Here is an 11,662-nt window from a genome sequence, read left to right as displayed (position 1 = left end):
GTAACAGTTCTATTTAGATGTACTAGACCTTTACACGTATTATTTTTTTCACGTCAACAGCCTATAAAATTCGGAGCCTGAAATTTCGAGGAGGAAATATTGTTGATAAATATGGAAAATAAGCGACCTTGATACCTAGGACCTAATTTACTGTAACACCTCTCCAACATTATCACTGAACATGATAATGACATTTCTGAAAAACCTTATATATATATCCTATTGTTCTGTTTGTAGTGATTTTTTTATCTCTTTAATAAATATCTTGTATATCAAGGTCACTATTGTCTTTTTTGTATTCCTATGTTCGATCATCTGTTCATATATATTTATGTACACATGTCATTTGACTCATTTCTAATTTTGCTCTAATAAACGTGCAAAGCATACATTCGTATTTGTTTTCTATACATCACCCAACGACATATTATTACTATTGCTCATTATTAATTCATATGTTCGACTCTCGCGTCAATGCCATCATCACGTCAAAAAAAAATAAAATCGAACACACCCACAAGAGCTTCCCAATGCTACCAACACACAAACAGTCAAAAGTCCTTCAACCTCAGTGTCAGGTAACTGCCAAGGCCATTGAATGGTTAAGCTAAATTAAAGGTCAAACGTTACTTGAAAGTCGAAGTCACATCAATTCATGATTCTAGGACATATGGCGCTCTAGGTCACCTTGGCGGAGGTATGTCCTCTACGAGGACCATGTCCGCGTTCAGGACTTGCTCACTTGTATTAATAATGTTATTGAAGATTAAGTGAAGCAGCAACAAGGTCGTTCCCGCAGATATGAGGTAAATTAGCAAGTCAAAGAAATCTCTTACTAGGACTTCATAGATCTCTCTGCATATTTTGAGCTTGAGTTTACACTAATTCTGTTTGGAAATCATTGTTGTAATGAGTATTGAAGTTATGTATAATTGCATCCTCTTTGCTGATAACATTGTAAAACATATTTGGATTCATTCTAATCTAATTTTTGAAATCTAGTTTTGGTTCCCTTTATAACTTCTGTATTATTATAACATACACAACTTCCCAAATTCTGTCTCCTTTGCAAGCACGCTAGACATTGGATTTTCTTCTTGCCTTTTTTTTCAGTACATACAGCAATAACAACACACTAGAGAATTTTCTTCTTTTGGATATGAATGTTCATTTTCTTGTTACCTATACAACAATCAGTCTTGCTACCAAACTCTCGCTCCTCAACTGTCATTGTTTGGACGCAGACTTAAAGACCTTTAACAAATTTTGTTCAATAAGAAACAAAGTTCGCAGAATAATTTTTGCTCGTGTGGATGGAGCCTTGCAGTTGCTGATAAAGGTGAGGAAGCTTGACTATACAGGAAGCTAGTGGTGGTGAGTACTGTTCCTGGTGTTATGTTTTGAGGTATTCATACCTTATTTGGCTGTCCCTTGGTTGCAAAGTCAATGGGAGCTTTCCAGAAAAGTGTTCTTATGGATCGACACGAAGACATTGATAACATTTATGGTGCTAAAAGGAGGCAATGCTTCTTTACTCGGAATGGGCGGCAGGTTCATTAATACAGCGTGGATAAAATCTTGTTTGATTGGTGGCATTGCAAAAGAGTAGGCTGCAGCGGTGAGTGAGAAGGTGGGCGGATAGCGCTGACTCAGGGAGTCACCAATATGGCAGACTCATTATGGTCTTGAGGACAAGACGAGCCGAACGTGACTAACTTTATTAAAACGAGAAAAGAAGATTATATACAAAAGATTGAGGATAATCATGGCATGAAACTTTATCATTGTGAACCATGTAATAGCAAGATTAATATGGTTTGAGTAGAGAGAGAGAGAGAGAGAGAGAGAGAGAGAGAGAGAGAGAGAGAGAGAGAGAGAGAGAGAGAGAATAATAAAAACAAAGTATATGAGCGTGTATTAAATATATATTCATTAAAGACAATACTACCTTGGATTTCTTTCTTTGGTTACGGATCATTTCTTACCTTGGCCACATATACACCAAATAGTCTAGTCTATTCCATACACATTTTGCTCTGTTCTCATAATCCTAACAACAATTAGATTACCAAACATTTTTTTTTTCAAAGGTCTAACTTCAGCACTGTAATAGTTCAGTGGCTAGTTTCCTCTTGGTAAGGGTAGAAAAGACTCTTTAGCTATGGTAAGCATCTCTTCTATGAGAAGGACACTCCAAAATAAAAACCATTATTCTCTAGTCTTTGGTAGTGCTATAACCTCTGTACCATGATCTTTCACTGTCATGGGGTAGAGTTCTCATGCTTTAGGGGACACTCGGTCACACCATTGGATGTTTATACATTTCCCTCATGTTATTTTAATTTTTTTTTTAAGTTTATATATGAAAAATTTATTTTAATGTTATTATTCTTAAACATCTCTTGTAGTTTATTCATTATTTCCTTTCTTCACTGGGCTATTTTTCAAAGCAGAGCCCAAAGGCTTATAAGATCCTCCTTTTCAAACTAGGTTTGTAGCTTAGCAAGTAACAGCAACTAGAACAATAATAATAATAATAATAATAATAATAATAATAATAATAATGATAATAATAATAATAATAATAATAATAATAATAACAATAGTTTGCTTTTATTCCCCTAATAAACTACTTTTAAATCATTCAAAATTCTCACATTAGATAGTATCAATACTTTTAGTAAATTTATACAATTTGGAGAGAGAGAGAGAGAGAGAGAGAGAGAGAGAGAGAGAGAGAGAGAGAGAGAGAGAGAGAGAGAGAGAGAGAGGGCGGGGCTAATGTCAGAAATTACCATACATGAATTAGATTGCTTGATTAGAAAAAAAAATACTTTTATTACTGTTCATAAATAAGGAAAAAAACAAGGATAGTGTCGTATATGTATGTATGTATGTATGTATGTATGTATGTATGTATGCAAAGATACAGAAATTATAAGTACCAGGATTATTATATTATAATGGCGTTGACAATGTACCACTTATAAGCCTTCTTTCTTCGAATATATATATATATATATATATATATATATATATATATATATATATATATATATATATATATATATATATATATAGATATAGATATAGATATAGATACATATACATATATATATATATATATATATATATATATATATATATATATAAAATAAATAAATATAAATATATATATATATATATATATATATATATATATATATATATATATATATATATATATATATATATAAATTTAACTGTCGTAAGCTTTACACTATTGTCGTTCCTACCATGTAATTTTTTTATATAGTAATATTACAACTATTGAAGGTAACTTTAGAGGAAGGAAAGATTTTTCTTGTATCTTTGAACCACCCACCTATATACATTTGCTGAAGTGTACTTAGTACATTTATGATGTATAGTTCCTATCCACTGCATCACCTATATATGATACCGATCGACCCAGTCCCAGTCCGAGTCTTTCAGTTGAGTGCCAGGGGTCCCAAGGCTGATTTGGAAGTTATTTTACTGCGAACCTCTTCTGTTCCATTTATTAGAATGGTTATTGTCAAACAAATACTTACTGCAGATCGCTGTCATTCCGCAACAAGATCAAGAGGAAATTATGGCGTCGATGTTGATTCCCCTTTCTTTGTTTAACAATATTCACATATAATCAATAGTTGCTTATAAATCTGTCTACGTCTGGTATATATACAATAAATGCAATACCCTTGTAACTTCTTGACTACCTCTAATATTCTTGTATTACTGGTTTTATGCGTAATGAACATAATAGTATATCACCTTGTATACTTACTTGAGTACCAGTGGAGTAGAACCTATTTTTTGTCTTTGTTACACTTTTAATGCTTCCTCTCCTAGATATCATTAACCCTTCTTTCTTACACAATGGCTATGATATCGGGGGGTCAGGTAAAAATTTAGGTTTGTCATAAATGTGATACGTATTGCTTAGGAAAAGCAAATAATTGAAATAAGGTATTCAAGACTAGAATGTTAGAAAACGATCTCGCTAACGAGGATGTTACATACAGATATCTGGGTAGTTTGTGTGTGACTATGAATAATTTATGTTTTACTCTGTTTTTATAGATGAATATATAGCCAGTTGAAAGTGTAAGATTCCATTTCATTCTAAATTACAATTATCAATTACCTTGCCTATTTTATGATTTCACTAAGGTATTCAGGACTTGACTCTGGCAAAGGATATTGGCAATAGCCTTAAGTTGCTATATAGCAGACCTGATGTAACAGGAAGAAGTGATGCAGCAATTGTCATCGTTAAAGAAATGAAACAAAACATCGAAGGTATTAAAAAGTAAAGTGAGGAAATAATGAAAGTAATGCTATGTTTTGGTGGACATATCTTGAATGTAATAAGTGAAAAGGCACCACAGACCCCATGCACTGCAAATGCGAAGAATAAATTCTGGAGACATAATACCAATAAAAACAGAAGGTTAGTTGTGGGAGTGGATTTGAATGGACACATCGGGTGCAAACATGAAAACATCATGGAGGACATGGTATGGGAGAATGAACGAGGGAGGATAATTGATAACGGACTTTGTACTGGGATTGGAGACGGCAATTAACATCTTTTTAACAAATTATGGCTCAGTGACCTACAGTAGTGGGAGAAGATAAACACAAACAGATGTTTTAATGTGTTAAAAGAGCAATTCAACAGAAGCGTAGAATAGTAAGGATATTAAAAAAAGAGTGTATTAGATGACAGCATATACTTGTAGTGCCAGATATCTTGTTAAGACGAGTTGGAAAGTAGTGGTGATTGGAAAGGCAAGAAATTAAGAGTTAAATTCAAGGCAACAGTTCTTAAGAGCATCATATTGAAAAATGTTGTGAATGTCTGGTGGAGAGGAAAAATTGTGATGGTCCTTAGAATAGCAAAAGAAATATTTGGGAAGACATCTGGTAAAGGAACCCCAAGTAAGAGAGAGAACTGGTGGAGGAACCCTAACGTAAATAAGAAAAAGGAAGCAGGAATAGTTATGGCAGGAATCAAACTGAGGTAAATAGGATGGCTGACAAAACTGCAAATAACGAAGCTAAAAGGGCAGTAGGACTGGTAAAAAAAAATCCAATGGAAAAGCTCTATGAAAACTTAGAAACCACTGAAGGGCAAGAGATAATATATAAGATAACAGAAACCAGAGATAAGTCATCAAAGGATGTACCACATGAAAAAGGTCAAGGAAAAAAAAATAAAGATTTTATCAAAAGAGGAATGCCTAATAGCTAGATGGAAGGAGTAATTTGAAGAGCTACTAAATGAATAAAACCCCAGAACAATAATAATGAATGTAAACTTTCATGAAATAATATTACAGGAAATAACAAGTTAAGAAAGCACTGGATTAATTGAAGACGGGAAGAGCAGTGTGACTTAATGAAATACCAGCTGAAGTGTAGAAGTGTTTAAGAGAGAAAGGCATAGACCTGTTTTGTGATGTATTCACTAAGTATTTCACCAAGAAAGAATGAGAGACATGTCGAGAATTAGATATCTAGCCCAGGGGTAATGTGCAGGATTGTAGGAACTATGGATGAATATCCCATACAATGAAAATATATGAGAGGATTACACAACAAAGATTGGGGATGGAAACCACAACATATGAAGAACAATTTGGTTTAATGCCGGGAAACATCACACCTGATGCAATATTTATACAAATGCAGGCAGTAGAGAAATTTAGGAAAAAGAAAGGCCTATATCTAGTGTTTATTAATTTGGATCAGCCATTCTCTATGAGGCAGAGACATGAAGGTTAAAGGAGTCGTGTTTCATTTCAAGTTTCATCAGAATATATGTTTACCAGAACGACAGCCGGGCAAACAAAACTCCAACTGTGGTGTCCAACCACAGTAGTGGTCTCCCCAGTAAACAGCCTAACTGATGGTCGTCGGAGAGTGATCGATCTCCCGCCATATAAATGCTAAGCGAACACGTTACCACTGTACTAGCAAGGAGAAAATAAAGAAAGGGCAAGATAGAGAAATAGAAGTGGCAAAAATTTAAATTTTTATTATGATATGGGGTATTACAAAAAAGAGATAAGATGAAAGTATTAGAGGTTTCAAAGAAAGTTAAGGAAAGAATACTGCCATGGTTTGGTCATGTCATAGAGGTGACAAGCAAAATATCGAGTGGAAGGCCACAGTTTAGGTGAAAAGATAAATAATTGAATGTAACAAAGGAAATGGTCTAAGAGAACAAGAAGTATAGTACAAGAAGATGGAAAAGACTAACTAGAAATATCAACGCCATATAGGAACGTAAAAAGCTTAATATAAAGAAGATGCTGTAGTATCTTTTTAAAGGTTACCTAATTTTCACTTAGTACTTTAAAATCTTATCGAAGTATTTTTTATTTGCTAATTCGGTAACTTTATTAATAAAATTCGGGTATTTTTTTCATCTTAATAGAGTAGAAATCCTATTCAAAATACAAAAGACCAATTTTTTTGGACGACAGAGGGAATTTTAGGTTGGGCATATAGTTGGGTCATTTTCGTAAGTTCCGTGACCACTTAGAGCGGAGGTACTTTTTTCTTTGGATTTGACTTTTTGGAGGGATAAAAAATAAATTTAGCCCCCATGCCCCTGTCAAAAGTGTGGACATAACTTTTGAGAGCCCTGAATTCTAAATGGCCACTGTCGCCAGATCAAGAAATTAACTTTTTCCTGGTTTGTCTTGGAGTGTAGTACAAAATATGTTTTACAGGTATTTTTGGAATGGGGAACTAATTTCTGGTGTAATTTTATTGATTTGATCTGTTTTTCATATTCAAATTCACCCTGATAAGAGAGTTTTCTTTTTTTTTAGTTGAATGTGCGTGGTTCTGCTACTTTACTTCCATCCTATTAAAAGAGGATCAAGACGTAATTAGTGTAATACTCAAGACATTTTAAATAGATATTGTCAGCAAGATGTCATATGAATGGATACTGAAATGTGGAAAGACTTGTAAGTCCTCAGATACCATCAGCCAAGGAAAGTGGGAGTCTCTAGAGTCAAAGTCTAAAAGATGGTCAGGACTTGATAGGTATGGTGATATTTAAAGCACCATTTCATGGCAAGATGGGCCTGCAAATTATTACATGCACCAAGGATGCTACATATCAATCTCTTCCTCAAACAAAGTTGAAAGGTCTCAACGACGCAAACGGAACGAAAATGTTATTGTTCCAAGACAGAGGGTCTATTGCCTGCTAAGCGCCTGCATTCTTCTGTGTGTAGATAACTCATCGAAAAAACAAAATGTGTATGGTGTCTGAAGGGTGAGGACACGAAGCATCCAAATAGAGCAGGGGGCAAGATGTTCAGAATCAACCTACACTCGGCATGGCTCTCCTTCAAACGCCACGCAGTTTTAATAGAAGATGAAGAGTTGGGGGATCGTCTCTCACGATTTGTCAAGTCTACATCAGCACTGTCAGACTCTTTTGCAACAGACATTATATATCACCATAACTGCTGGAGAAAGTATGTAAGCCTCCTGAAGTTTGAACAAAGCGAAGGAATGCATCTACAGAATGTGTGTATGTCAGAAGCGAACTATTTTTTCTTTAGACAGGTGGATACCATTATCTTTGCAGAGCGTGGGATCCGTTCATTGCAGTCTCTTTTAGCAGACTAAAACGTATTGTCAGTGACTATGGTTATCCAGTAGGCGAAGTAAAGTCGTCCTACATCAAACTCCTGCTTCTAAATGAGTATCAGGATTAAAAGGGTTTCCAAGAAGGATATGCAAAGAGCAAGAATCCAAATGTGTATGACACTGTGGGAAGGGGTGACAATATTGAGGCTGCTATGTTGTCCCTTGGCATCAATGTTGAGCAGCTCATTCAAAACCTAGCACCACGCCTGTCAAAGAATTTCAAAGACACATCCACTGTCCCATGGCCACCTCTCATTGACCATCTCGAAGAAGGTGAAGAGGTATGTGAACAACTACTGCAGTTGTTGACTTTGTTAAAACAACCTCCAAGAAAAACTGTTGATCTCAGTCCTGCCATACTTAGCCTGGCCTCTATAATCACCAACCACGTCAATGGACAGCGCACCTTGACTGCAGTTAACCTTGACGCCACTGTTCATGGTATGGCAAGGAGTAAAGACCTGGTGAACACACTTCACCAGAGTGGTGTCTGCATCAGCTACTCAGATGCTCTTCTCCTCTATGACCACTGAGCACTTAAGGATTTTGAGATGTCAGGCACCTGCCCACCAGAGATCGCAGATAGCAAGCCGACTGTTGTCATTATTGAAAACGACGACTTCAAGTTAAATACTATGAAAGGCAGTGCAGCAGGTGCTCACAGAACTAATGTCATATTTGGGCAGCCAGAAAGCTATGAAAGGAAACCATATGAAGTCCCTCCTGCCAGGCTTGCCAAGAAGCAGATCTCTGAACAGCTGACAAGAAAATTTGGTGAGATCACACATGTTTAACAATACAGATGCCCACCCGGCATTTCCAGTGAGCCACCAATTCGTGCCTGGGTAAACCCACCAGTAAATGTCACAGCTCCACAATGTGCTTGCTCTGTTATACATGCATTGTCTCGCACCAACAATGACGGTACAAGACCCCTACCACATGAGCAACGGGTTCCAGCATACAGTGGTGCCCAATCCTGCCGCTGTTCACCACCCAACAAGAGCAAGGCCTACTCTCACACCAACTATGATGAACTCCCAAGCAAATCAGTGACACAGGATATCATGACAAAGCTAATGGAAACAATGCGCAAGAAGAAAATCCCATTCTTCTTTTTCGTTGGAGATTTGTCCACCTATAAGACAATTGTCCAACTCAAGGCAGAGAATCTAGAATTGTTTAAGTATATAACCCCAATCATTGGTGCCTTCCAGCAAAAGATGTCGTACATGCATGCTATATACAGGAGATTCAAGGGCTCTGGGATAGCAGACACTCTGGTATCAGCATGAGTGGTAATGGATGGATCTGTGGACCAAGCACTACAAGGTAAACATTACAGGCATGGTGTGCGCTGTATCATGGCTTTGAGATAGTCTCTTATCCACCTTTGGCTAAGAGATATTCTTGAGCTGGATATTCTGCATAACGCACTCAACGAAACGCAAGAGGCACTTCACTAAGCTCACTCTAACCTTGAAAATGACGATGACATGAAGATTTTGACTAACAAAGTTTATGAGAGACCTGGTACCGACATGGGGGACTTTTGGCTTTCGATCATAGAGAGGTCAGACCCTCTTGTCCAGAATCTTGATGAGTGCCCTGCCAGAAATGGACAGGAGTACATATCCTCAACATACAATATGTTGCCTGGACTGATGGCATACAACATCCATGAGTATGGAAGGTGTCTGCCAGACTACTGGGCAATGTTATTTTCTTTGTCAAATGAGAAAAAGGAATTTATTAACAAACAATTTGCCCAGTCTATGGTAGGTCTACCCTAATCCTGTCAACCACTTAACCTCTGGATCGAAACAAGCAGGAATCTGAATTCTAAGTAGAAACAAGGATGGCTTTGCCTTTTGCAAAACGAGAAGCAACTGTTCTATACAATAAGGAATGTAAACAATGTGGCTAGAGTGACAACCATCAAGGACAAAGAAGGATGAACAACCAGTTCAGGATCTACAGCACTGCATGAAAGAATTTAGCGGTGAACCATTTGATAACTCATCACCTTTACCGAGGTCACTGCAGTCTGGTCTGTTGCTTCTCTACAGCTAGTACAAGACTTCAACACTGCTTTTCAAGATGGCCAAGATCAGGTTGAAACACACCTGAAAGAGCGATTATTCACGAAGACACAGCCTCTCACTGCAACCATTCACAAGAATAAAAGGCAAAGCTTTGCCAGTGAACAGATTTGTGCACCAGCAGGTACGTCTATGGAAGTGGTTCAGATGGATGGGTCGGGTCTGGCGGCCCTGGTGGACCTTGCAGAAGGATCAAGAATGCTCCCACTTGAGTCAGCCCTAGAGGGGAGAATGACTTAGGAGTACTTTTCTCTGTACAATGCAGACAGGTCAATGCACAAGACAATGAACAGCGAGCTCTTGGATCAGTTTAATCTTGACCCAGTTGTTCAAGAACCAGAAAACTACATCAGCATTGTCGACATGGGTATGATCTGCTGCTAGCCACACCCACACCCAAGGGCCGTGAGGCAAAGACGTGAGATAGCTCAAGGTACTGCTGGTAGGACTATCTAGAAAAGATCTGCAAGATCATTTTCTCACGCCATGCTAATGGAAGCCCTTACATCATTCTTATCAACGACGAGTATGACCTTCCTTTCAGCATCAAGGATGATGAGCACGATCGAAGGGCAGCAGAACATGCAGATATTCTAAAAAAAATTTCCAAAGCCCACAGAGACATTCCCCGGAGCTGCTGAATTTAACCAACTGATAGCCAGATCAGGAAATAAGATCAGACTGCAAAAGCTCCTAAGGGAACAGCTGAAAGCACAAGTTTCTATGATGTGTTGTGGAATAATCTACTGTGAGGGAGAGAGAGCAACCAATGTGAGCACTGACACAATGATATTCTCTGCCCATGCTAGGCTCAGGACGGGGAACTTGAATGGGGCAGTTGTAATTGACAGTGAAGATACAGATGAGTACGTTCAACCAGCATATCTTTCACAGCAACCACCTGGTGATCTACTTATCAAGCCTACGCATGTCTTTATCAACTGCCGCAACATGATACTAGAAGAAGTCTCACAGATCATCATCCCTCTCCATGTGATCACTGGCAGTGATCATATGTCAGGGTTCTATGGCCAGGGAAAGAAGAAGGTGATGGAGACTGTGATCTCTGATCCCGAGACATGAAAGCTCCTGGGACGAATTGTTGAAAACATTGACTTGGAGGATAGTATCAGAGCTGATATGAAGACCTTTGTACTGCCCTGTATCTATGGTGAGAGTGCTGATGCTACTCGCGGGCAAGCAAGGTCTTCAAGTGGCAAAAAATGAAGAAGAAGAGTTTGATCCGTCTCCCACCTGATAATGACTCCTTAGATCCTCAGGTTGAAAGGACAAACTATATCACATATTGTCAACTACACTACAACTTGTTTGACCATCCATCCCCTATTGGTCATGGCTGGGAACGTGTGAGTGGAAAATGGAACCAGTGCGCTACAAACAACCCCAATTGCCCCAACAGTTCATGCTTCCTTACTCCTGAGAGGAAAGTGAATCTGACAGTGAGATAAGTGAGTCCGGGGATTCAATAGATTCAGAAGTATAAAAGTCCCATGATTGACATAGAACAATTGATTCAGTGGTGTACATTTGCTAATCAATATCAATTTATTGTTTGATATTTCCTTGTGTTTCAACGTGTTTCAACCATTAACCTTGGTTGTGTTGTAAAGTGATTTTTGTGTATTTACTTTTACTTCTATCATTAATGAAATAGTACATCACCCTAAAAAATTTCATTGCAACCTACTATAAAAGGTCTGTTAGGACCTAGCAAAACTTAACGTTTGGTGCTCAAAATCGGCGGTAACAATGAATTTGAATATGAAAACAGGTCAAATCAATAAAATAACATAAAAAAATTAGTTTCCCATACCAAAAAACCCTATAAAACATTTTGT

The sequence above is a fragment of the Palaemon carinicauda genome, chromosome 18, assembly GCF_036898095.1.
Source record: "Palaemon carinicauda isolate YSFRI2023 chromosome 18, ASM3689809v2, whole genome shotgun sequence".
NCBI classification, from domain to species: Eukaryota; Metazoa; Arthropoda; class Malacostraca; order Decapoda; family Palaemonidae; genus Palaemon; species Palaemon carinicauda.
The sequence above is the reverse complement of the archived record's forward strand: the minus strand, read 5'-3'. Positions refer to the sequence as shown.